Below are 26,800 nucleotides of genomic sequence, written 5' to 3'. Positions count from 1 at the left end.
CCTCCCCTCCCATTTCTAGAATTATGAGAGCTGACAACAGCCAAGGGTCAGGGGAGAATAAGTGAATTTCCTGCTTGTAAATCACTGCAGGAGCACAGACTGTTCTTTGCAGTTGCACCCTGACCAGCAGCCATTTATCTGGATAATGCATTTATTTATTGCCGCTTGACCGTTTTGCATTGAGATATATGTGCAAACTTAAAGTGCCAATGATTTGCTTGCAGACATCAAAGGTAGGGAGAGAAAATGCAATTGGGCATATTAGATTATTTGGTATTGAATTCAGAGTCTGCAGCCTCCCATTTTTCTCCATCTTTGCGTTTTCTACAAATCAATTTACATGACTTTTGCTGGAAATATTCATTGGGATCCAAATCTGTGGGCAAAATCCAGCCTTAGTGATCATTTTCCTAGCAGAAGGCGGTGAGACACTGAGCAGGGTGGCTGCTGGGCTCGTGTCAGGGTGGCTGTGCTGAGCAGGTCTCCTGCCTCCATCCTTCGCACCCCACAGCCACAGCATGGGAGCAGGGGCACACACACGTGTGCATGCATACACTCACGTGCACACACACAGGATGAACTAGTCACTGAACTGTGGGGAGGTATTAAAAGAACGGGTCACTGATAGCTGGAGGAAATCGGGCTTGTCCTAAAGCTGCTGGGGCTTGGTGAAATCATAAGGAGGTCTCTGGGTTCTTTCTTCGGAGAGACTCAGGGGTGAGCACGCCTCATCTGGGGTGTGTGTGAGGATTAGGGCTCCCATGTGAAGATGCGGCAATGTCCAGCATTGAGGCTCTCCTCACTCTTATCTTCTTCTTGCTGGAGGTATGGGTGGGCCTTGCGGTCAGTTATGTGGCTGGGAAGGTGGTCACCATCCAGGCAACCTGGCTGGCAGCGCCCAGCTCTCCTTCTTCTCTGTGGAGCCTCCCACCCACTCCCGGCAGCTCCCTGCCCTTCTCCAAGTCCAGACCTCTCAGCCTCCTGACCTCTCCTCACACCCCTTCCTCTACCCAAATGATGTCTCTCCTACCCCATGATCCATCCAGTCACAGCATCACATTACCAATAATATTTTTCTTTCTTTTTATTTTTTTAATTATTTTTAAGGTTTTATTTATTTTTGAGACAGAGAGAGACAGAGCATGAACGGGGGAGGGGCAGAGAGAGAGGGAGACACAGAATCGGAAGCAGGCTCCAGACTCTGAGCCATCAGCCCAGAGCCCGACGCGGGGCTCGAACTCACGGACCGCGAGATTGTGACCTGAGCTGAAGTCGGACGCTTAACCGACTGAGCCACCCAGGCGCCCCGACCAATAATATTTTTCAACAATCGTTTCCAGAGCAAAGTTTACTTGGCGAGGTAGAATGACATGTAGGCTAAGGCACGGAACACTTAGGCTCTAGCTGGCTTTATCTCACTGACTCCATAGCTTCCTGCAAGGCCCTTTGTGGGTCTCCATTTCCGTATCTGTTAAATGGGGTAATTCTTGCTTGCTTACTTCATCAGGTTTTATAAAAATCAACAAGACAGAGAATGTGGAAATACTCTAAGGTAGGAACTTGCTGTGGAGCAGTGACTGAACGTGAGCCCCAAGTCCATGGCTTCTGCTGCATTCGCTGTGTGACTCCAGGAGTCCCTCACGTCTCTCATCTTGGGGTCCCTCCTCTGTAACACCTCAGACGGCTGTTCGGTTGTTCTGATGAGGCTGGCAGGAACAAGTAACTGTGACCAGGGAGCCACAGGCTTTGCTCAGGCCTGCCTGCCACATACTGAGTCCTCATGACCGCAGGGATTGCTATTTATTTTTAAGAAAACATTAAAATATGTGGAACTTGGGTGATTGAAAAAATGGGATTACTTTGTGAATCGAGAAGAATTTAGAAAAGCTGGGGTCTCAAGGGGAAAGGGTCCTTTCTTCCAAGTGCAATCCTTTGTCCTGAAATGAACAAGGAGCATGGGGGCAGGGGAGGTGGGAGAGAACCAGCTCTTGGGAACCTGGTGTCCTGTGGTTCCTCTGTCCGCCTGCCCTCCAGCCTCCCATGTCCTGAGAGTCTGGCATGACCTGAGTGGGCAGGTGGCTGTGCAGAGCCCTGTGGTTCTTCCTGCTCCTCTGGGGAGCTGTGCTCTGTGAACACTCCCTCCATGCCAACCAGGGGTGGGCCCCGACACTCTGCCTGTCCCCTGTCACCCACCTCAGCCTCCCCTGCCTGTTGTTCCCTGTTGCCTGCAGGAAGCTAGTCTAATGAGGTGCACTTGGAAGCCTGCTGGCTTGGGCAAAACTGCTCTGTCAGCATTTCTTCAGCTTCTAATAAATTCACAGAAAAACTCCTTGCAGACAAAAGCTTGGCATGGAGGCTCTCTGCTCAGAAAGGTGGCTCCTCTTGAAAATCGAGTGGGAATCAGTTTCCAGGGCTGTCCCCACCCCATGGTTTCCTTTTGGGAAAGGATGTGGAGGGGCTGAGGAAGGAAGAGGGCAGGAAACCACTTGAAAATTTCAGACTTGCCTCCCCCAACCCTTGTCTCTCCCCCCAATGCCCTTCCCTCTCCCTCCCTTTTTCTCCCTCCCTTCCCCTCCCTCCCTCCCTCTCTCCCCACCCTCCCTCGTCACTCTCACTTACAGGGTCTGTGGCTGCCCTGGTATTACTCTTTGAAAACCTGGAGACTCCACCATTACATTCCTCCACCAGAGTGGAGCACGGTATTCTGTCTGTGCAAAGTGTTTCAGTCCCTGACATGGCACCCCTAACACTTGTGGCTTCTTTACACATTGCCACTTGGTTCTGGGAGGAAACCTGGGGGTTTATGGAGTCAGATGGGCCTGGATTATATTTCCAGATCATCCTCTTAGTAGATTGGAGACATGGAGACTTTCACATTCGTGACCACAGATGTGCCCAGCACACAGCTGGGGCCTTATAAAGGTGCGGTATGGCCCTGATTCTCATCGTGTCTGAGTCTCCTCTAGGGTGTGCACGTGTATTCCTTCTGGTCATCACACAGCCGCTCTCCACCAGTCTACCGAGGCTGAGGTAGTTCCTGAGGCACACAGGGCCAGATGCTGGTGAGGACAGGTGTCAGTCTGCACCCCTGCAGCAGGGGAGGAGCTGAGCTCCCTTCTGACTGGAACAGAGGTGTCTGGGATTCTAAGGGGGAACCAGGGACTGGAGGTTTGAGCAGAGTCAGGCAAGTGAAAGATTCCAGAAAGTGGGTGAGAGGGCTGGTCAGTGTGGATGCTGTGCTTGGTAACTGGCATTCGCCTAAACTAGATTTGAAGGGCTGCCTCCCTGGACTCTGCGAGGAGGGGCCCTGTCCTTCTTGATGACCACATTTCAAAGGGCTGGCCCAGGAGTCCTTGAGAAATATACTCCCACGTGGTAGGAAATACAATACCTTTCAACAGAAGGGACCGCAGAGGAAGAATTTACAATTTTAAGTTTTCTGAAGGAACTGCCTTATTTGGGGGTCAGGTGCCTGCATTCAGATGTCGGCTGAAGCACATGGCAAATTCTCTTGGCAGCCTTAGCTTTCTTCAGCAGGTGTTTGCAGGGGGTTGCTGTGCCCCAGAGATGCAGCCTCAGGCTGCTAGCAGCCACGTTAGTTTGTTCAAGTCCCTCAGTGGGTGTGTGGGCGGTGGAGGGACATTGCTGGTGTTGAAAGTTGCAGTTTTAGAGGCCAAGGCTGAAGCCGAGTGGAAGGGGCCCAGAGAGGCCTGACCAGGTTTTGGTCACCACTGAGTGTCATCCCCAGCAGGAAGCCGGGAGCTGTGATTCCTCTAACTTCCAAAGGAGCACCCTGAGCCCAAGAAAGACCTGCCCACAGTTCCACATGAATGATCCAGAGTCCAGCTTATTGTCACCCTCCTGGGTCCATGCCAGCTTTGACCCTCTGAATGGAAACAGATGTGGTGGCTCCATTTGACACTCAAAGGAAGGGGGAACGAGAGTTTGTCCCAAAAGGCCCAGAGGTGCTCAGAACATGGCCCTGAGCCTCCTGTGCCCTATTCTCCGAGTGCTGAGAAGGCCCGTTTGCTACCTTGTTTCTTCCCTGGATGGATTTGTTTTCCTCAAAATGGGTGGAAGGCAGTGAAGTGGCCTCTCTTCTTCACAGGGAGGTGGCTCTGTGCTCACAGAGGCCTCCTCCTGCAGAGCCTTGCATGTGGGGAGCTCCAGGGTCGCTGGCCAGTGTGGGAGGGGCAGGGTGTGGGACATCCCACCTGCTGCACCAGGTGGTCCCCTCACAGGCTGGATCAGGGGTGCATGCTGGAGCTCTCCTGTTGTCCATCTCAGCTCCCCAAGGGCTGGGAGGTAGTGTTCTTTGTGTAGTCTGGGCTGCCGCACCTCTCCAGTGAGCCCATCACCATGGAGCTGACCTGAAGCACCCTCGAGGCAGGCCTGGGCCCCCCTTTGGATGAGGAATGTGGGCTGCGCCACATGCCAGCACGCTGGGGTCTCCCCAGCCACTTTGGCAGCCAGCTCTGTGTGGTGGGTCCTGCTATGCCCAGGCCTGGGTCATGCACCTTCCGGAAGCTCTGTGGCGGTGAGGGATGTAGGGTCCTCCCTATGTCTGAGCGTTCCCTTGTGTCCCGTTCTCAATCTCCTTGGCTCTGCTCAGGTTACACCAGCACCAAACAGCTGGGGCATCCAGTGTAGGGTCAGACACGTGTGCTGGAGGCAGGCCGTCCCAGAGGGTGAGCTGAAGGGGCGGACACAGGTGCTTGTTCCCACTGCCTCGTGTGGGTGCTGGCAGATACAGAGGCTGCGCCTGGAAAGGGCTGGTCCAGAGGGAAAGAGTGGGGTCCCATCCACATGAGGTGGAAGCTGCAGAGCAGAGAGCGGCTGGGGGACCAGGACAGAGGAGTCACTGCTGGGGGGAGGTGCCTCACAGGCTGGATCCCCAGGCTGTGCCAGCGTGACCTTGTGCTGTCACCAGGCCACAGCCCAAGGTCAGGTTTTCAAAAGCTAACCAAACTGGAGGGAGATTAAGAACATCATGTCTCACGGGTGCCTGGGTGGCTCAGCCTGTTAAGTGTTCGACCCCTGATTTCTGCTCAGGTCACGATCTCAGAGTTCAGGAGATCGAGCTGTGAGTCGGGCTCCACGTAGACAGCACAGAGCCTGCTTGGGATTCTGTCTCCCTCTCTGTCTGCCCCTCCCCTGCTCGCATTCCCTCCCTCTCTCTCTCTTAAAATAAATAAATAAATTAATTAATTAAAAAAACATTTTTATTGAAAAAGAACATCTCATGTCAGTTAACAGGAGAGCCCAACTGGATCAGGAAGCAGGTGGTTTGGGACACCAGATTTCCTGATGAAACCGTCCCATGCTCCCCTTTTAGAGGTGTCTCATCTGGTGCCTCAGCACTTCCCTGCTCTAGGTCCACGGATGACACACTCTTGGAACTCCAGGGAACTTCTGAATGAACCCAGTGCCCACTGTTTGGGTCTGTGGATGCAGGGGTACAAGGTGGCATCAGACTCAGGCCTAGGACCTCAAGTGGAGTTTCATCCATTACTACATCTTCTGGATCATTAGTCCCCATGGAGCTGACTTCCCAGGATAAGAGGTGGGAGAATGGCATTTGTCAGTTACTCTTCCTCTATCCCAGGTTCTGCAGTGCAGCATGGCCAGGCATCCCAGGGCTTTGTCCTCGTGCCCCTGCTCTGAGGGGAGGACTTTTGGCCTTCCAGGGTGAACTTCACAGTGACCATGTTCTCATGGGCAAGAAAGCAGCGGTGCCAAGTGGGCCGTCCATAGAACATGCTCACGCCAGGGTGGGACTCTGTCCTGGGGTTTACTCAAGCTCACAGATGGGTGTGATGGATGTCAGAACCCCCTGCAGCACTGTTTAAAACACAGACCCAGGGACCCTGCTGACGCATGCATGTAATCAGGTGGACTTCAGGCTTGGGGGCCAGGCTTACTGGGTGGGTGGCAGGCTCCTTCTCAGTCCTGAGCCTGATGCTGGCCTGGGTATATGCAGTGTGACCACTGGGCCTCACAACATTCAACCGTTGAGCCTTGAAATTAGCCCAGTACATGGAGGGATCCCTTCTGGGGTGCTGGGGGCATTCTCAGAAGTCAGGGAAGTGGCATCTTTCCTGGCATGTTTCTCCAGCAGGGTTCTGGCTGCTCCTAGGTCTGTCCAGGAGTGTATCAGCCTGTCTGTCTTTGTTTCTTTCTATGATTCTTAAAACCATTCCTTCTAGGAGGAAGCTATTTTGCCTTCAACATTTGGGCCATTATTGTTGTTTCTTTTTTCCTAGGATTCAGGAAGGAAACCCCTCCTTCCTTCCCTAAATTGCAGTGTCCTGGGGACCATTAGTCCATAACTGGATTGGGCAGGGGGCCCAGTGTCTGCACATAACTTGCTGGGGAGACAGTTTCCTGGGGCCCACCTGATAGGATCAGTTTTAGCCTCCTGATTTCCGTTTTCTCATTCCAGGGCTCAGAACACAGCTCTTAGGCCCAGCTCCTTTCTTGTGTCTCAGTTTCCCCAGGTGTGGAATGCAAGCCCAGCTGTGCTTGCTGTTAGTTGGGGCATGGGGTCATCCTGAGGCCTCATATCTCCTTTGGGAGCTTTGCTTCTCCTCTGGCCTCCGAGGCTTAAAGTCCCAGAACTTGTTTCCTTCTAGGAGGGGCTTTGGCATGAAAGGTGTGGCCCGTCATCAGCTTGCACAGCAGGCCTGGTCCCATTTTCCCTGGCCACTGGTAAGAAATGGGGCTGAGCTTGGCAGGACCAGATCCTCGGGGAGGAGCACAGCCAGCAGTTGCCCTGGAGCGGGCAGAAGTGTTCTCACTGCCCAGGTGAGATACCTTCCTGTACCTGACTGAGTAGGACAGACCACCAGGGTGGGGGCTGAAACTTGCTGGCCACTCTCCTCAGTCTCTGGTCACCTTTTCCAGCTCAAGCCTGAGATGATGAAGCACTTTCTCTCAGGGTGGTGGGAGCTCCCTGTGCCCCTGGACATCAGGGTCTGGGTCAGAACCCAGATTCCTCCTCCCTTCCCCCTTTTTGGAAGAAGGGCCTTTTGTATTTGGACTGCAATCTTCTTACAAAATCTGCTCCTTGGGCCCTTACACTGCTCTCTGGCCCAGCCTGGAGGGCAGTGAAGTGAGCACAGACCTTGGGATAGAGCTGACCTGGGTTTGAACTCAGCCCTTAGCTGCCAGCACCCCACCAGGGCAGGGAGTTTGCAGGTTTTGCTCCCTTGAGTGGCCCCAGCTCCTAGACCATGTGCTGGGCTTGCTGCATACACCTGCTAAAAGATACGTGTGTGGTGTTGGTACCAAAGAACATACTGGTAAGAAACAAAAAACAAGATAACCCAAAACCTGTCAGCACCTCTTCCCTGGGCTTCTACCCAGCCAGCTCTGTCTCAGTCTGTATTTGCTTATCGATATTTTGATTTTTGAGGTTTAAATCAAGGCAGACAGATGTCTCCTGGGGCAGCTGCTCAGGAAGTGTGTGGGGGCTCCCTTCTGCCTCACTGATCTCTCCTGCCTGGCTTGCTGAGGGGTCCTTGCCTGCAGCAGCTGACCCAACCACATTCCTTCTCACCTGGGGTCTGGCACAGCTTGCTCCCTGATCTCAGGAGCCCCCCTGGGTGGCTGTCAGCCTGGGCTATGTGAAGTGCATAGCAGCTGGGTCTGCCCACTATCCACAGAGAAAGCCCAGGGAATCCCACACGTGGGCCTCACTGCTGATACACCTATTTGCATTGTCACATGTCCATGGTCTTCTCAGTGACACTTCCCCTAAACCATATCTGCTCCTTGCTCTGGCTCATTGTTTTCTGGAAGTTGTGAGTTTGGGGCACAAACACCTACTTCTGTTAGAAACCCCTTTCATGGTTTCCCTCATTGTGAGCCCATGGTGACACTAGGGAGTTCAGACCCAGGCCACAGACACACAACTTTTCATTCCTGGTGACAAGAAGGGATAATCTTGACTTTTCCAGCTTCTTCTAGAAGCAACGCACATTCCTTGGCTCCTGCCTACATGACTCCAGTCTCTGCTTTCATGGTCACAGAGCCTCTCCTGCATTTGACTCTCCTGCCTCCTTCTCATAGGGACCCTTGTGATTCCATTTAGGGCTTACCTGGATAATCCAGGAAAATGTTCCCATCTCAGGGGCCTTAATTTAACCATGCCTGCAGTCCCTTTGGCCAAAAAAAGTGATATTCACAGTTCCAGGGATCAGGGCATGGTCATCTTGGTGGCGGGGGGTGGGGTTCAGTCCGCCACAACAACTTTAGAATTTTCTAAATGCACCATGTGTCAAAACTGCAGAGTAGAAAGGATTCTGTAGCTGGGATTCAGACACGGGCTGTAATTGTGACTCTCCCACATGGGTGGCCTGGGACAGGACCTCACCTCTCTGGGCCGCAGCTCACTGGGCTGGATCTCAGAGTTCCTAGGCTTCTTCAGCACAGGCACTGCCTTTGAACATTCTTGGTGGCTTGAAATCAAACAACTGAGTGTCTGCATTAGAGGATGGAAAAAAAAAGGGTTGGGTTGAGGCACCACAAAATGAAGTACCAAATGGTGTCTGAACCTTTATTTCTCAGCCCAGGGTCAGTCCCTGCTAATTTATCCAGGTAGTAATTCCCAAAGTCTGAAGACTGAGCTCTTTTCCTTCCCACTGTTTAAAAATGTTTGCTAGGCACTGCCAAGTGACTTGCAGTTTGCTGCAGGTTGGGCTCCAGGAAGCAAGAAGTTTCCCCAAGGTAACTTGAGGTGCAGATTAGTTTAGGAAGTGTTGGGTCTGCACCTGAGGAAGGAGGGGCAGGACACAGTCCTGGGCAGAGGGCCCAGCTGAGCTGCAGTGACTCAGCTGGCCCCACAGAGAGCTGGGGGTGGCCATGAGAGCGCAGTGGAGTTGGGACAAGGGGTGGGAGCAGGTCTGTGTGAGAGTGTGTCCAGCAGTCATGGATGTGGCCATCTGGGGAAGGGGTGTGGCCCTAGGCAGTCCCCAGGGGCTGCACTTTCAGCAACTGGAGAATGAAGCCTTCATTCCTAAAGGAGGAGCCAAGGCATATCATTCCCTCTCAAACCACCTTTCCTTCTTTCCTTCTTGCCTCTGTACCTTTGCACAAGGTGGTCCCTGTTCCTGGAATGTCTTTCCCTTCTGTCCAGGTCCTTGAGCTCCCTAGTAACTTCTAGTAACTTCTGCCTGGTGTGCTCACCCACCTCAGGGAGCCTACCTTCATGGGCCTCTCACCTCTGCACACTTGAAGCTGCTGCTCTTGCTTTGGAGGCTCTTGCTGTCAGATTATAGGAGTATTTGTTTATGGATCTATACTATGGCCTGAATGTTTGTGACCCCCCCCCCCCATTCATGTTGAAATCTGAACACCCAAAAGTGATGGTATGCCGTAGACAGAGCCTCTGGGGAGGGCTTAGGTCATAGAGAGGGGGCCTCTGGGGAGCGCTTAGGTCACAGAGATAGGGCCTCTGGGGCAGGCTTAGGTCACAGAGAGGGCCTCTGGGGAGGGTTTAGGTCATAGAGGGGGCCTCTGGGGAGGGCTTAGGTCATAGAGAGGGGGCCTCTGGGGAGGGCTTAGGTCATAGAGAGGGCCTCTGGGGAGGGCTTAGGTCATGAGGGTGGAGCACTCAAGAGTGGGATTAGTGCTCTGATAGAAGACCCCATAAAGCTCCCTAGCCCCTTTTCACTGTGTGAGGAAATTAGCATCCTTTGGCCTGAAAGAAGCCCTCACCTGACCTGCCAATGCCTTGACCTCCAGTCTCCAGAACTGTGAGCAGTATGTTTCTGCTCTTCATAAGACACTGGTCTGTGGATTTTGTTCTAGCAGCCCAAACAGATGAAGACAGTCTATCTCCCCACCATCCTGGCTGCTGGAGGGCAGCTGCTGTGTCCTATACATTTTTGAGTAAGACCCTACATAAGCGAGTAGTTCATTTAGGTTGCATGATTTCCTGGCTACAGAGGATTTAAATGACTTGAATCTCCTAGGACACATGATTCTTCAGGCTTCCAGACAGGAATCCTAACCTTCTAATCTTCTCCACAGAGTGGCAAATGCAGGGCTTAATTGAGCTGTGTTAGGATGATAACCCAGGCAGCCTAATAAAATGAGGTGTAGGATCACAGGCAGGGCTTGCTCTGTGAGCAGTTTTGAACTTTCATGGGGAGGTGGTAATACGGGATGAGGGTGGGAGTTTCTGGAGCCAGTATGCATGACACCAGCCTGGAGATCCATTTATAGATCTAATGGCGATGGTTTGGATGGACTCACTCAAAACAGTGCATGCACAGAAAAGCTTGGGTTCTTCTGGATGAAGCTAAGTGTTGTGTTTTTTTTTTTTTTTTCCTTTAACTTAATGATAAAACCCAATGAATCCTAGGACATGCCAATAGTGGTGAATTGGTTCTGTCTCCACAACCTCAGGGACTGCTTGGAGGGAGGAGAGAGGAATACCTCCAACAAGGAGGACAACTTTTCATGGCACATGCTGCTTAATGTTCCCTAAACTGAGCTTCCCATCCGGGAGAGTGGACACCCTGACAGCAAGGAGCCCCCGGGGCAGGGTGTGAGGCAGAACGGGAGTGTTTTTACCATGCAGATTCCTAGGCCCTGCCCATCCATACCTACTGAACTGGGGCTGCTGGGGGAGGGGATGGGCATCCATAGCTTTTAGGTTTCCAGGGGACCCTGAGGCCTGCAGAATGACATTTGGCATCTACTGCCAGGACAGGCGAACACCCCAGTAGATGGACCTTGGAAAAAATGAGACATCAATGAGGTTCAATAGTGTTACCTCACTCCCTCAGCTAGTGACCCTGCTGACTGAAAGTAGAGCTGCTATTGATTGAGCACTTGTGTGCCTCCTGAGTTAGGAACTATTATTGTCCCCTTTTACAGATGACTATGTTGAGGCACAGGGAGGCTTGAGTAACTGTTTCAAGATGCTAGGGCTGAGGGTGGTGAACTCAGCATTCAAACCTGGCCTGCTGATTCCATGCTGGCTCTTAACCCTACTCTACATGGGCTTCTATAAACTAGGGTGTCACGGAGCCCCCTGCAGGCTCTCTGCTGCTCCTTGCTGGGTGTCCTTGGATGGCCCCTTCCCTCCTCCAGCCTGGGCTCCATGACCCCAGGCTGCCCTGTGGGCCAGGGCTGGGGCTGGCTCCCATCACGTCCCCCCGGCCTGAGTCGCCTCTCCTGTACACCTGCTTCCGTGGTTCCACAGGAAACTGAGCTGTCATCTAGGTAAGAAGGTGGGGCTACCTTGGTTTCTATTTCGAATCTGGGACCCCACCTCTGAAGGGAAATACCATTCCTGCTTTTTAATTATTCAAAACAAGTTTTAAATTAAATGTTATCTGATTCTGTGGTCATTCATTGTAGTGAATCTGGAAAATCGAAAGTGGAATAATGCAGAAAAATCACCCCTAATTCTCCTACTTGCTGTTAGCATTATTACATTTTTCTTTCTGGTGTTTCTTAAATTTGTTTTCCTTTTCTTTTTTATATATTTTTAAATTTATTTATTTATTTATTTATTGAGAGAGAGAGAGAGAGAGAGAGAGAGAGAGAGAGAAAGAGTGCCTGAGCACACTCCTGAGCGTTCCTAAGCAGGGGAGGGACAGAGAGAGAGGGAGACAGAGGATCCAAAGCAGGATCTGGGCTGACAGCAGAGAGACCCATGTGGGACTCAAACTCACAAACTGGGAGGGAGATTAAGACCTGAGCCGAAGTTGGATGCTCAACGGACTGAGCCACCCAGACTCTGGGTGCCCCTGTTTTCTTTTTCTTAATTGAGCCGACACTGTAAATAGAATCTTGCATTCGGATTTTAGTTCAATATTAAATCAGAAACTTTTCTCACATCATTAAAACCGCTTTTTGTAAACATTTTTCATAGGTACCCAATATCCCATCGATATGATAATTTATTACTTAACCACTTCCCATGTTTGGGTTACCTTTAATTTGTTACTATGATGAGAATACCTGACAGACATCTTTGTGTGTACACCTTTGTCTTCGTCTCTGATTGTGCAGACTCTGTCGAAGCGGTATCTGTAGGTTATTACAAATCGCCAGGTTGCTTCCTTGCAAGCTTACGCTAACTTGTTTTCCTGCCCTGTGAGTTAATATTTGACCTCAAAGAGAGGCTATGAGTCCTCCCTCAGTTATGAAATGACTCTCCAGATTAAACTGGGGCAGAAAGAACAAGGGTGGCCCCCTTCTCCATGAAGGGAAGCCTCTGGGGTCTTCTAGCCTCTGTTATGGGAGCATGTGGTGTGTGGAGCAAGAGGCATACAGCTCATCTCTAGGCAGGTTAGGTGGGTTGTATTTGCCTGTTAAGCCAGTTATTTTTAATGGATTTCATTTTAAAAGATCCATTGCCAACCTAATGTCAAAGAATTTTATGTAGGAATAACTTTTAGATTTTGATGTGCTTCTGCTTGGTCACTTAGAGGAGGGATTTTATCCTCTAAAATGTCACATTCCCGTGCCCCTCCTCACCTGCAGGTCACAGACCCCAGGCCTGCTGTCATCCCAGCACCCACATGGCCCCAATGCCTTGGCATACCCTCTCAAGCTTGCCGGCCATGGGGCCCCTGACCGCCTCCCCGGGGCAGGAAGGGGTGCATAAGGAGGAAGTGGGCTGGCAGCCTGGGTCCACCATGGCCCTCCCTCCCACGCCCAGGACAGACAACCCACTGGTGCTGTCTGCTTGTTGGACCTGGGTATCTCCTCAGACACCTTCTCAGCACTGGGAGTCATTGCCTGTCAAAATAAATTTCAATTTATTTACACAGAAAATTGAAGCTCGTTTTCCATCCCCATTTAGCCCCCTACAGTTACAGCATCCACCACAGGGTAGGTGTTGGCCCTGTGATTTCTCCCTGCTTGTGGACACGACATGTGTGGCTGGACGACTAGCAGGAGAGTTTGAGTGGCTCCAGCCATGTTTGGGCGCCTTGGTCCCCACAGGACCTTTCAGCTCCCACTTCTCTGATCAGGCTGGAGGCTGCTCCTCCCTCCCCAGACTTTCTGACCTCAGCGGGAGCTGCTTTTAGGCTTTTCTGTCTACTCTGTGTCTTTCATTGCCTGTGTCCTCTGTCCTTCCTGCCTGTAGTGGGGCTTGTTTTGCTATCGGTTCCTGTAAGGAGTCACTTTGAAAGTGTGAATTTAAGAAGCAGGTGGGAGCTGAGGGAAGCTTTGAGGACATGGAGGCAGTGGCAGGTGGCCCTCTGGGGCTGGAATACCCACACCTTCTCCCAGCTCCGGCCTGCCCTTCATTGACCTCTGTCCTGTTGGGGTTGGGGGACCTGAGCCCTTAGCAGTAACAAGTCAGTTGCTGGCTGATGGGATTCCCGAGGCCCAGTGGAGTCACTCTGCAAAGGCTCACAGAGTCTTCATTGCCAAGGCCTTCTCTCCATATGGACGGTTAGCTCCTCCAGAGTGGGGACCACAGCCGGCAATGCTGCTTCTCCCTTGGTGTTGACTCTTTGTAAATGCGTAAGAGGTCATGTTACTGATCTTCATTCACCAAATAGCTATGGAGCCCCTACTCTGAGCAGGTGCTGTTCTAGAGCCTGACATCCCTGATGACCCATGAGCCTGCGTTCCAGGTGGGGGAGGAATCAAACAATAAATGCCAAGTGTTTCATACTTCATGCAGTGTGGTGGAGGTAATTAAGTGTCTGTAACAAAGTAGGACCGAGTGAGTGGGCTGGGAGTGCCAACTGTAATTTCACAGGGTGACCAAGGCAAGCCTCAAAGAGCAGGTGACATTTGGGTGAATGGTTGGAACAGGTGAGGGTGTTGGCCACGAAGATATCTATGAAAGGAATGTTCCGGACAGAGGGAACAGCAAGTATAAAGGTCTGAGGGCAGATGTGAGACACAGTGAGGTTGCATGCAGAATGGCTGGAAGGCCAGATCCCCGGGGCCTGTGAACCTTCAACAAAGGCTGGGGCTTCCCCTCCAAGTGAGGCAGCAGCCCTGCTGGGCTTGTGGGAACACACTGTGGAAGGCTGGTTGGAAGGACTGTGCAGTAATCCAGACAGGGGCTGATGGCAGCTGGGACAAGAGAGTCAGCTGCGAAGGTGGCAAGAGGTGACTCAATGTTGGATGCATTTTGAAGGTAGAGCTGGCAGAATTCCCAGGACGTGGAGTTTGAGGGAAAAAGGCATCAAAGACAATTACAGGGGTTTTGACCCTCTCAGTCAGGAGCATGTGCTGCCATTATCGGACATGGCAAAGGCTGTGGGTGGCACAGTTTGGGGCAAGAGACGGAGAAGTAGTTCAGGCTGGGATCCACAGGGCTGGAGGTGCCCACAGACCCCCAGAAAGCCTGCGTGCTGGAGGCTCCAGGTGGGAGGGCAGGCTGTGGGCCCAGGCTGGTGAGCAGAGGGCCATCTATAGAGGCCCTCTGTTTTCTCAGTGTAGCAGGACAGTCACCAGCTTGAGGACAGCAGAGGGGTTGCAGCATCTGGGGAGAGGTGGGCAGGCAAGACCGGCCACCTTGCTGTGTGGAAGAGGGCACGCATGGTGGAGCCTTGGGTACTCACGTGAGCTCCGTGCCATGGTAAAAATTAATGGATGACTACAGCAATCCGGTATAGGCTGTGCTACCAGTGGTTCAGATCCTTTAGGAATGAAGGTGTAGGTCACCTGGCCAGGTGAAGAACCATGATCCACTGAGGTGCTGGCGGAGGGAGAGGAAACAGGCATGGGTAGAGGGAAAAGGAAGTTGTGAAGGCCAACTAGGGCTGTAAATGCTGGATGTGAGTTCTCTTCTTTATTAGGCACACATTTGTATATATTTACCCATTTCTTTTTTCTCTCTCCCTCCACTACTTGCTGATACAGGATCTCACATGGAGATTGTGGCTGAGCTGGAAAAGGGAAGAACATTCTCTAGAGACAGTTCCATGCCATACAGACCTTTGTCCCTGTTTTGAAGGGGATTCAGTGTGTTTCCAATTCTGTGAGGTACTGCTGTGTGGGGTGAGATACAGGCGTGGGGCTGCTGTCCTTGCTGTCGGAGACTGTGCATGTCCCTTGTGGGCTCCCATCACCCCTACATTCTGCTCTGGGTCAATGCAGGTGAGATGTCTGGAACTATGTATTCCCCCTTCCTCTTGGTCTGGCAGAGGCAGGCAAAGAGAGGTGCGGGTGAGATTTGGGAGGTGGAGGAGAAAGGGAACACATGCGTCCTTGGTGGTAGGTGATGATAGCTTATGAGGGTCAGCTGCTTGGTGCTGTGGGCTGCTGAGATAATTTCTGGTGGCCTCCTTGCTCCCCAGCTGTCCAGCCATCATGGACGCCTCCAACTCTCCCTGTGAAAACCATTTCCACGACTAAGTGGGATACCTTGAGGGGATGCAGCCTGATAAGAGCTGGTGCGTATGCTGGGCCACATGCACCTGAGTGTGCCTAGGAGCTGGGGCGTGGTTACTGATATTTCTATGGAATGCACACAGGTACCTTCCCCTGCCCTCTTTGTGGAGAGGTGTGTGAAAGGCTCCATGGGCTGCCCCGGAACGTTACAGAGTCTCTGTGCCTACAGATGATTTTATCAATGTTTAACTAAACTTCCCTCATAAAATTGACAAGCAGTCTAAAAATATTTCTGCTAATAAGCCGTGGATTGATGATCACACTAATAACGTAAGCAGAAGGGACAAGAGGTAGCACGACTGGCAGATATACTCTTAGTGGGGACTTTCCTTGCTTCCACATTATGTTGTGAACATACTGCTGAACTGGTAAGAGTTTATATAGTTGCATCCTTAATAATCTTTTTTTTAAATTGTATAACTTAAAAATAGATTTGAAAATAAAAATAAATTTTAAAACGATCGTGTTTATAGATTCAGTGGCTTGGTAGAGAGCGTGTAGGTGACAATGCCCATCTGTGTGTGCTCATGCCAGGCTGAGGGCGTGGGGCAGGAGATAACGTGGGGGTGGGTGAGAGTTGGATGGAAAAGCTATCATTTTCCTTCCTTTCCATTTTCTAGTAGCTTTCTGCATAGACAAAAGCTAATTCTTTTTTTTAATGTTTCCTTTTTATTTTTTTTTTTATTTTTATTTATTTATTTTTTCAACGTTTATTTATTTTTGGGACAGAGAAAGACAGAGCATGAACGGGGGAGGGGCAGAGAGAGAGAGGGAGACACAGAATCGGAAACAGGCTCCAGGCTCTGAGCCATCAGCCCAGAGCCCGACGCGGGGCTCGAACTCACGGACCGCGAGATCGTGACCTGGCTGAAGTCGGACGCTTAACCGACTGCGCCACCCAGGCGCCCCTAATGTTTACTTTTTAGAGAGAGAGAGAGTGGTGGGTGGGGGGCAGAGAGAGAGGTAGACACAGAATTTGAAGCAGGTTCCAGGCTCTGAGCTGTCAGCACAGAGCCTGGTTCAGGGCTTGAACTCAGCAATGGTGAGATCAGACCTGAGCTGAAGTCAGACACTTAACCTACTGAGCCACCCAGGAGCCTCCAAAAGCTACTTCTTTTTGACTATCAATTCTATATCTAGACACTTCACTGAATTCTCTTATTTTTCTCATAGATTTTTCTCCAATGGAATCTCCTGGATTTTCCAGATATACAGATAATAATAATTTTGCTTCCTTCCTCCTAATTTTTATTATCAAACTACCAGGCCCAAACTGAATTCTGTAGCATCAAAGTATAGAATCTGAATGTGTGTGTAAGCTGTTCTAGAAGTTAGAGAAAGACATCAACACTATTTTATGGGGCTAGCATAAAACTCACACTGAAACTTGACAAAGAGAGCCCCAAAATAAAAATTCATATTGATTGATGCAAAAGCTTGAAATACAGTTTTAGCAAATCAAGTTTATAAACAAACTAAAAGAACAATGCAGTACAACCCATGGGTGCTCATTCCCAGAATCCAAGGATATTTTACTGTCAGAAAATAATTAACATGATACAAAATATTGGGAATTAATTTCCCATATTAAAAGGTCACAAGAAAAAATAAACCACTACCTGGAGATTATCTCCACTAAATTCAAAGTGACATTTGATAGAAGTGTACAGTCATACCTAAAACAGGAATAGACAAATACTTCCTCCATGTAGCAAGAGAAACAAACTTAAACAAGAAGCCAGCATCCTAGGAATAGGGACTCTCTGAGAGCACATCCATTAAAGGCAGAAATGGGAAAGATGATCATTAATAAGAGTTGGTAAACAGAAAGGAATAAGGTATAAAAATTAGGAAGAAGGGAGCAAAACTATCATGACTTTCAGGTGACTTACTTGTGTACCTGAAACCAGCAGGAGAATCTCATGAAAAACAAGGGAATTCGGTTGTGGAACAGATACACAGAATATTTTCCTGTAATAATTCATCTGCTAATTTTGTTCTATACTCTACACATTTTTTCCTATATTCAAATTTGTTAATTCACATTTTCCTGGAAAGTCATCTGTTTCTTCTAGATTTTGTATTGTATTTGCATGGGTTTGAGCAAAGCATGCTTTCATTATGTCTCATGCATTTTTTTTCTGTCATTTCCTATTTTCACTCATAACTTGGGGCATTTTGCTTTCCCTTTTCCTTTGATTGGATTAGCATGCTATGATGTCTCTCTTTGCCCCTCCCCAATCTACTTTCTGACCATCCTGACCTTTCCTGGCCCAGGGGGGCCACCTTCGTGCCTGGGTCACCTGAGCAAACTTGCATGCGTGGGCTGGCATCCAGGAGGGGTCGGAGGGAAGGACAGGGCATCGAGATGCCATCCAGCCGCATTGCAGGTCAGGCTCTCCCCTGGCTCCTTCACAGCGTCCCTCTCCTGCCTCTTCAGTCTGGGGGGGATGGCTTGCTTCACCAAGTGCTGGATCTGGGAGCCCCACTTCCCTCCTTTGCCCCCCTCACCCTGCCCTCACTCTTTAGTAGGTTGGCCATTGAGGTCTGGAAACCCAGGAGGTGCCACTGTGTGTAAATGTTCCATGGGCCTTGGAAAGGAGGGGACATTCTGTTTGCTCGGCTTGGTTTGAAACATCTTGATTCATTTTGTTACATAGACAACCCCTCCCCCCTTAATCTTTTGTCATTGCGTTTATGTGATTGATTGGTCATAGGCAGACAGAGAGGTGACTTAAATCTGTTTGCTCCTGTTGTGTTTCTATTTCTCTTTGTATTTGCTGTAGTTTTTCTTTTTATCATTTGCTGCTGCATTATTTGGTACATAAATTTTCCTGACAGTTAGAACTTTATTGTATATTATACTCTTTATCATTATAGAGTGCCTTTCTTTCTCTCCATAATGCTTTTTCCCTTGAATTGTCTTGACTGGTATTACTTCACACCCCCAGCTTTGCCTTGTCTGTATTAGCCAGGATGTCTGCAGAGGCTTTCAGTGACCTTGTTATAGATGCATCTCTTTCTTTTTCAAATGTAACCTTTAAAATGTGTTCATCCACTCATACTTATTGATGTATCCGCATTTGGTCTTAGATCTATCATCTTTTTTGTTACATTATTGAGTTTTAATGTTCTGTGTGTGTGTTTGTACTTGATACGTTTTCTTCCAGGAACATGGAGGCTGATTGTCTTGTTTCTTGGTATTTATATTTATATAATACACTTACAACTCCATTTCTTGATTTATCAATTTTCAGACAGTATTTGACAACCCATTATGAAATATGAGAACAGAAGGAGATTAGACTTTCTTCCAAATCCCTCACCTGCCCGAACCTCCAAGTGTGCTTAGTTGATACCATTCTCACGTGGCTGATGTTAGCATCCTGACATGCAGAGTCATATTTGCAATTTTTGGCCTTGGTTCTATAAGTAACCCACTTCTGGACCATCTCCGGTCTTCAGACCAGGCATGTCCATGTATGCCTTGACTGGCTGGCTGTTTTTAGCCAGTATGACTTTCAAGAGACCTTCATGGGTGCAGTATTTGGGGCACTTGCATGTTTGAGACTGCTCAACTGGGCTTAGTATAAATTTTTTAGGTCACAGTTTATTTCCCACAAATGTTGAACACATTCCTCTGTGGTCTTCTGGAATTTACTAGTGCTGGGAGAAATCTGAAGGCAGCCTGATTTCCTTCTTTGTAAGGAATTATAATTATTATTATTTTTGCCTGGATGTCTAAAGAATTTCTTCACTATCCTTGAGAAAGCTTGCTAGGATATACTTTAGTGTTGATTTGCCTGTATCATTTTCTTCTGGAGTGTGTTATGTTCTTTCGCTCTGTAGATACAATTCTTCCCTTTTTTTTTTTCTCCAAAACAATTTCCTTCTCATTTACCTTTGAATATTTTCATTTCCATTTGGTAGGTTCCCTGTTTTAGGGATGCCAATTATCCTTCAGTTGGGTTCTTGTTGCTCTTCACGTCCACTGACTTTTAAAAATCACTTTAATCAATTTGCCTTTCCATTCTGCATTCATTTTGATCATATTCAATATTTCCTCTTTGTCAGAAATGCAATGATCCACCCTGTCTTTCATTTGCTATTTCTAATTTATTTATTAGTTCTGAAAGGCAATCAATTTGTTTCCTTGCCTCTTTAATCTCCCCTTGTTATGCTGTTATACTATTTAATCACTTTTAAAACCTGTAAATCCTTGGTAGTGTATGCAACCCTTTCACATTCATTATCTCATGTAATTCTTACAATAGTTTTGAAGAGTAGGTATTATCTTTCTTTCCTGACATTTTATTTAAAAAAAATTTTTAATGTTTATTTATTTCTGAGAAAGAGAGAGACAGAGCATGAATGGGGGAGGGGCAGAGAGAGTGGGAGACACAGAATCCAAAGCAGGCTCCAGGCTCAGAGCTGTCAGCACAGAGTCCAACGCAGGGCTCGAACTCACAAACCGTGAGATCATGACCTGAGCTGAAGTCGGTCGCTCAACCAACTGAGCCACCCAGGTGCCCCAAGGAGTCCCTGACATTTTATTATACATATTTTCACATACAGAAAAGAGGAAGACATTTCACAGTGACCCTCCACTTATCCACTACCCAGATCCCATCAACATCTTCCTACACTTGGCTTGATCAGGATTTCTCCACCCCTCTTTCTTCCCTTCCATCAATACTTCTTATCTTTGATACATTTCAACTTGCAGACCTCAGCACACTTCCCCCAAACACCTTGGCAGAGACATCTACTTTTTTTTTTTTAATTTTCATTTCATTTCAATTTTCTTTTTTTTTAAGAGAGAGAGAGAGAGAGAGAGAGGAGGAGAGAGCACAAGTTGGGGACAGGGGCAGAGGGAGAGAGAGAATCCTAAGCAGGCTCCACTTTCAGCACAGAGCTCACCACAGGACTCAATCCCACCACCCTGGGATCAAGACCTGAACTGAAATCAAGAGACAGATGTTCAAGCAACTGAGCCATCCAGGCACTCTGATATCTACTTTTGAGGTTTGTGTCAGGTTTTCTTTAGCCTGTAGCAGTTTTGGGGCATTTCCTACTGTTTCTTGTCTCCCAACCCCCCTTCCCACCCAGAGTGGATTATTCATCTATTTTGCCTTATGTTTTTTCCTTTAATTTATTCTTTTCTTTGCTCTCATATTTTCCATGACTGCTATATCCTTTCTTTTCATTTTGAATATATGTAGCTCAATGAAGACTTCCTCTTTGTGTTAATATGGTATGGGAAATTTCTCCCTGCCTTTCCTTCATCTTATTTGAGACTCTTTGTTCTCTTCCCTCAGAGCTTCTGTCTGAGGGCTGGGTGTTTTCCACGGTTTCCTGTGGCAGGATCTAGGGGTGGGTGGTGAGGGAGGTGGGGTACTGGGCTATGGTTAACTGTGGACTTACTTGTGTTGGTTTCTGCCCTACCATTGCAAAGGGAGCTTTGTTACAGGCTCTCTTCCTCTGGGAGGATGGATGTCTTAACCCTGAGGGAGGATCCTCGGCTTTCATTCAGCTCAGATCCATGTTGCCAGGCTCAACCAGGAGGGACCTCTTCTTTTTTTGATAATCTGCCTCTCCCGGGAGCTCCAGGCAGAGTTCTGGGGTGGGACCTGCCCTGTGCTGTCCCTGCCTCATCTCCCAGCATCCTCTATCTCCTCTGAGGACCTCCTCTTCTCTCTGTCCTCTGCTGTGCTAACACCATGTTTATTTATTGGAGAAAACCAGCCCTGGTAGAAACAGATTTTCTGCTGTTCCCCTCCAGGTTGGTGAGCAAGCCTGCTCGCACCGAGTCTTCTCCTGGCTCCGGGGAGGGGAGGCAGATGTTCTGGAGAAGTGCCCACCCCAACACTCAGCACCCCTGCATCTCTTCTCTACCTGTGCTCACCTCCTCCACCCCCGTGGTGTGATTGTTCACTTACTTTCTTATAGGGAAGGGACCGTGATGACTGGGCCACCATGCTGATTCCAGCTCATGTCCCCTATCTCCTTTTTCACCATTACTTTCTGAAATTTATGCTGAGGATATCTCAAATTCATAATAAATTAAACTACATCTCATTCATTTAATTGCTATTAAGTGTGACACAAGTCATTTATGGTTGCTGCAGTGAGGCTGGGGTGGCTGTGAGGTTCACTCCCATCTGCCTGTCCCAGCACCTCAGGACTCTTGGTGTGCACCAGAGGGTCCACCTTCCATTTCATCGGAAGAGCCAGGGGACAAGGAGCCAACTCTGAGCCCCCCCAAATCACAGCTGCCAAGCAAGCTTCCCTCCACCCTTATTCTGAAGGACTGTGCTCTCTGGGTCCACTCAGGATACCACTTTAGTGTGACAAGTGTTGTTGTGTTAACAGGGATTCCTGTCAGAGAAAGAAAAGGAGAAAATGAAGAGCACACTCTGTCCTCAGCTCAGATGTGAGCCTCTCACCCCAGCCTCTCACCCACGTAAGACAAAAGACAAGCAAACTTGGAGAAAAGTGGTCACAGGACAGGACCCTGCATTTTTCGAAGATGAAATCCCTAATGGCTAATAGGGTCAATTGGCGTGTCTGGGGAGGTGGCCAACCATGAGATGGTGCTAGGAAGGCCACGAAGGAGAGTGACCAGAGCGGGTGATACATACTCTCAGTCCCCCTGGGAGTACTGTACCTCAGCTCTGCCTTTGGAGGCCAGATGGGAGAGTCCTAATAAAACTGAATAAGCACGAAACCGTAACCCAGAAATTCCTCGAGGTATTCTCCCCAGGGAAACTCCTCCGTGTGAAGGTGTGAACACCGCTGTTAGCTGGAGCATTGTTTACAGTACTGAAAAATAGCAGTGCCCACCGTGAAGGAACAGGCTGAGTAAATCACGCTATATTCACATGCATGCGTTCTAACAGCAATTACAACAAATGAGCCAGATTTATATGAATCAACTGCAAGGGAGCTTAAAGCTGCACTATGAATATGATGAGTGAAGAAAGCATGTTTCAGGATTATAAATTCATTCTGACTTTATGTAAATAGTAAAAATGAACAAAGCATTGCTACGCTGTCTTTTTGGATGCATAGAGTAAAATATGACTCTCAGGATGAGGACACATACTGGCTTCAGATAGGGTTTGTCTGTCAGGCTAAGGAGGAGGAATGGGACAGGGAAGGGATACGGAGGAGACTCAATCATAGCTATATTATTTCCCTAGAATCTCCTACGCACTCATGGAAATATTGACATCCGTTAATTCTGGGTAGTGGGTACATAGGCAGTTCTAGTTCTCTTTGTATTTTTGTATATTCTCAAAGTATTTAATTGTACTTCCCTGTCCCCATGTCAATGAAAAGACCCTGGAGTCCCCGATTCAGCAGAGAGGAAGGTGGGAACACACAGAAGCCAGGACAGCAGAACTGGCCGCTGAGTCACTGGGTGGCTGCATGGCCCCTGCTGAACTGTGAAGCCATGAGCCCAACCTGTGAGTCCCTGGCCTGGCCCAGGCAGAACTGCTGTCAAAAACTACCCTCTGTGCTTCAGAGCCAAAATATAACGCCAAGACAGAGTTTGGGATCAAGAGGAACAATAGCTTTATGGCTTTGCTGGGCAAAGAAGGCTGCAGCAGACTATGGCCTTCAAAAACTGCAAGTCTGCTCAGAGGAAGGGGCTGGGAGAAATACAGGAAATAGAGGAAATACAGGGAAATACAGGATCTAGCTTGTTTTGACAGGAATGAAGTACTTGCTGCCTGTTTCCTGGGTCATGTCTTTAGGGTGGTGCCAGTTCTGGCACAAACAGCCAAGAGGGAGGAGGGGAGGTGTGTGGAAGGGAGAAGCGTTGCTTTAAAATTGAGCTTTGCGGAAGCATTGGTGTAGCCATTTTTATTTTTGTTCAACTTCATGTTTTTAAGTGGTTTCAGCATGATTGCTGTCCAGGTTGTCTTGTTTGATGTGAACAGAGCAGTGAGTTGACCTCCCTGCCTGTGTCCTGGGGCAGGGATGATGGCCTCCTCCTTCCCGTCTGCCAGAGCCACCTCACCTTGGGATCTGGCTCAAGGGGCCATGCCACCCATGCATGTCTGTTGAACGGACAGGCCCTGAGGCACAGGGTGTGGGGCAGGGTTCTGCAGAGGGTTGGCCCCCTCTCTGGAGCCCAAGCCTCACCCCACAGAGCCCAGCCAGGGAAGGCTTGACCAGGGAAAGGGTGCATACCAGCTTAGGGAGGGGGACCAGGGAGGAAAGCCTTCTTCTGCCCTGTGCCCAGGCCTCTGAGACACACCTTGAAAGACAGCAATCCTAGAATTGGAGTCATATCCCCACCCTTCCTCAGAGACACAGAGGCAGAGCTTTAAAATGCTTCAAAGTGTTTGCCCTGGGCTTAGATTAATGAAAGAAGGCTAACAGCAGGAACAACGACCACAGCCACCGCAATAACACAACCTGTGAAATGTTCACAACTGTAAGGTATCTGGTATCTCTTCTGTGAGGTAACTGGTTTTGTCAACCAGTCAATGGATAAAGAAGCAGTGCCTCTGCATGAAGTGTAGAGGGAAAATATTGGCACCTTCACCCTAGACCCCATGGGGAGGTGTTTGGACAGGCCAGCTCTGGGCTGCTGGGAAGGCTCACTTCTCTGTGCTCTGTTTGTATGTATGGGTTCTGATTTTCAAAATAAATAGTCATGAGTCTTATTGACTCATGAATTGATATTTCATTTCACTTTGTGGCAGACTCTGTGCTCTGAGGGCAGGAATTATAGGGGTCACTGCCCTCACAAAGCCCCCTCCATGTATGAACCCTGCTAGTGCATGGATGTCTGAGCTGGGAGTCCGGAGGGAGGATTCCAAGCTGATTTAGGAGCAGACTGTGTGTGAAAGCCAGGGGGCTTGGAAGAGCCTAGTGCATTTAGGAAACTGTGGGCTTTAGGGGTATGTACATTCATGCATGCATGTGTGTGAACATGTCACATGTGAGCCTGTATGCACATACTTGCATGTATGAGTGTGTGTTCAGGAGGGGTATGAAAGCAGGGGATGAGGACAGAGGGAAGCAGGGAGCAGAGCTTGAAGGACACTTGGGGCCCAAGCAAGGAGACTGGGCTTACCCCTGTGAATGGGGGTTCAGTGAGGATATAAGTTGATCAGGTGAGTCAGGTCAAGCCAGCTATAGGGACAGGGGAAGGCAGTGACAGGGGAGGGCATGGACCTTGAGAGAGTAAGGGCCTTGAGTTGGCCCTTCAGGTGGGAGGGTTGCAGTTTGTACCCAGGCAGGGCTGTGCAGGTTGAGACTCACTGCCTGTCTTACCTGGACCTGGGCAGCGTAGGCTGTCCAGTTTCTGATGACCAAGGAATTGTTCCTCCACTGACTCTGAAAGTGAGACAGAGCCAAGATGCAAGGGGGAGGAAATAAAATGAGCTGACAGAGTGACCAAGGCCCCAACCCCTTGACTGTGCTTTGCAAATAGCCTCATTTACTTGCTTCAGATCCCATGTCCCTCAGAGGGGACCACGGGGGCTAGGGGTGGCCCAGCAGGGAAAAATATCACCAGGTCTTTTGTTAGATACCTATGGTGAGGGATACTCATTTTTAAAAAAATTTTTTTAGCCTTAGTGACCTCTTCTCTTTAGAAAGGGTCAGCTTCTGAAAGTACTGCATGGTAAGAGTCAGCACTCCATGGAGAAGGCAGGCTGAGAAGCCAAAATCCAAATACATTTACTTCTCCAGGACAGAGTGAATTCAGTAAAGGAAATGAGACTTACTAAGAGAAGTAATTAGATTTTGAGGATAGCAAATCTGGCCCTAAGAGGAGATAATTATGTTAGCTTTTTTTTTTTAAGTTTATTTATCTTTTATTATTTTATTTTATTTTATTTTACTTTATTTTTGAGAGAGAGCATGAGCGTTCACACACAGGGGAGAGGCGGAGAGAGAATCCCAAGCAGGCTCTGTGCTGTCAGCATACAGCCCAATGTAAGGCTTGATCTCAGGAACTGAACTGTAAGATCATGACCTGAGCCAAGATCAAACGTTGGACACTTAACTGACTGAGCCACCCAGGTGCGTCTATGTTAGCTTTTATAGGCAAGCCTCTTCACCCTTCTCAGCTTCAGTTTCTCTGTTGGTCAAATGATGGGGCTGCACTGGATCTTCTTTAATACATGGCCTGGTTCTTTTTTTTTTATTTTTTTTTTTTATTTTTATTTTTATTTTTTTTATTTTTATTTTTCTATTTTTTTTTTATTTATATATGAAATTTATTGTCAAATTGGTTTCCATACAACACCCAGTGCTCATCCCAAAAGGTGCCCTCCTCAATACCCATCACCCACCCTCTCCTCCCTCCCACCCCCCATCAACCCTTAGTTTGTTCTCAGTTCTCAACAGTCTCTTATGCTTTGGCTCTCTCCCACTCTAACCTTTTTTTTTTTTTTTTTTTGTTCCCCTCCCCCATGGGTTTTTCTTAAGTTTCTCAGGATCCACATAAGAGTGAAACCATATGGTATCTGTCTTTCTCTGTATGGCTTATTTCACTTAGCATCACACTCTCCAGTTCCATCCACGTTGCTACAAAAGGCCATATTTCATTTTTTCTCATTGCCACGTAGTATTCCATAGTGTATATAAACCACAATTTCTTTATCCATTCATCAGTTGATGGACATTTAGGCTCTTTCCATAATTTGGCTATTGTTGAGAGTGCTGCTATGAACATTGGGGTACAAGTGCCCCTATGCATCAGTACTCCTGTGTCCCTTGGATAAATTCCTAACAGTGCTATTGCTGGGTCATAGGGTAGGTCTATTTTTAATTTTCTGAGGAACCTCCACACTGCTTTCCAGAGCGGCTGCACCAGTTTGCATTCCCACCAACAGTGCAAGAGGGTTCCCGTTTCTCCACATCCTCTCCAGCATCTATAGTCTCCTGATTTGTTCATTTTGGCCACTCTGACTGGCGTGAGGTGATACCTGAGTGTGGTTTTGATTTGTATTTCCCTGATAAGGAGCGACGCTGAACATCTTTTCATGTGCCTGTTGGCCATCCGGATGTCTTCTTTAGAGAAGTGTCTACTCATGTTTTCTGCCCATTTCTTCACTGGGTTATTTGCTTTTCGGGTGTGGAGTTTGGTGAGCTCTTTATAGATTTTGGATACTAGCCCTTTGTCCGATATGTCATTTGCAAATATCTTTTCCCATTCCGTTGGTTGCCTTTTAGTTTTGTTGGTTGTTTCCTTTGCTGTGCAGAAGCTTTTTATCTTCATAAGGTCCCAGTAATTCACTTTTGCTTTTAATTCCCTTGCCTTTGGGGATGTGTCGAGGAAGAGATTGCTACAGCTGAGGTCAGAGAGGTCTTTTCCTGCTTTCTCCTCTAAGGTTTGGATGGTTTCCTGTCTCACATTCAGGTCCTTTATCCATTTTGAGTTTATTTTTGTGAA

The 26,800-nt window shown here is 48.6% G+C and overlaps 2 long non-coding RNA genes across 3 annotated transcripts in view; one reads left to right on the top strand and one right to left on the bottom strand.

Moving 5' to 3' along the window:
- LOC147578385 (uncharacterized) overlaps nucleotides 1-26,800 on the top strand; it is a 115,259-nt gene that overhangs the window by 32,126 nt on the left and 56,333 nt on the right. The gene's annotated exons all lie outside the window — the stretch shown is intronic.
- LOC147578386 (uncharacterized) lies at nucleotides 1,115-9,367 on the bottom strand. Of its 2 annotated transcripts, XR_015255138.1 has the most exons (3): nucleotides 9,222-9,352; nucleotides 8,375-8,482; nucleotides 1,115-2,458 (listed from the first exon to the last, which is right to left on the bottom strand). It is a non-coding gene; the product is annotated as an uncharacterized LOC147578386 (long non-coding RNA). The 2 variants fall into 2 exon arrangements; XR_015255137.1 differs by lacking the exon at nucleotides 1,115-2,458 and having other exon boundaries at nucleotides 5,205-8,482; nucleotides 9,222-9,367.

This window comes from Puma concolor, chromosome C1, assembly GCF_028749965.1.
Source record: "Puma concolor isolate L17-30 chromosome C1, mPumCon1.1.hap2, whole genome shotgun sequence".
Taxonomy (NCBI): Eukaryota; Metazoa; Chordata; class Mammalia; order Carnivora; family Felidae; genus Puma; species Puma concolor.
Note: the sequence above shows the minus strand (reverse complement) of the source record. Positions and strands in the feature narration are given on the sequence as shown.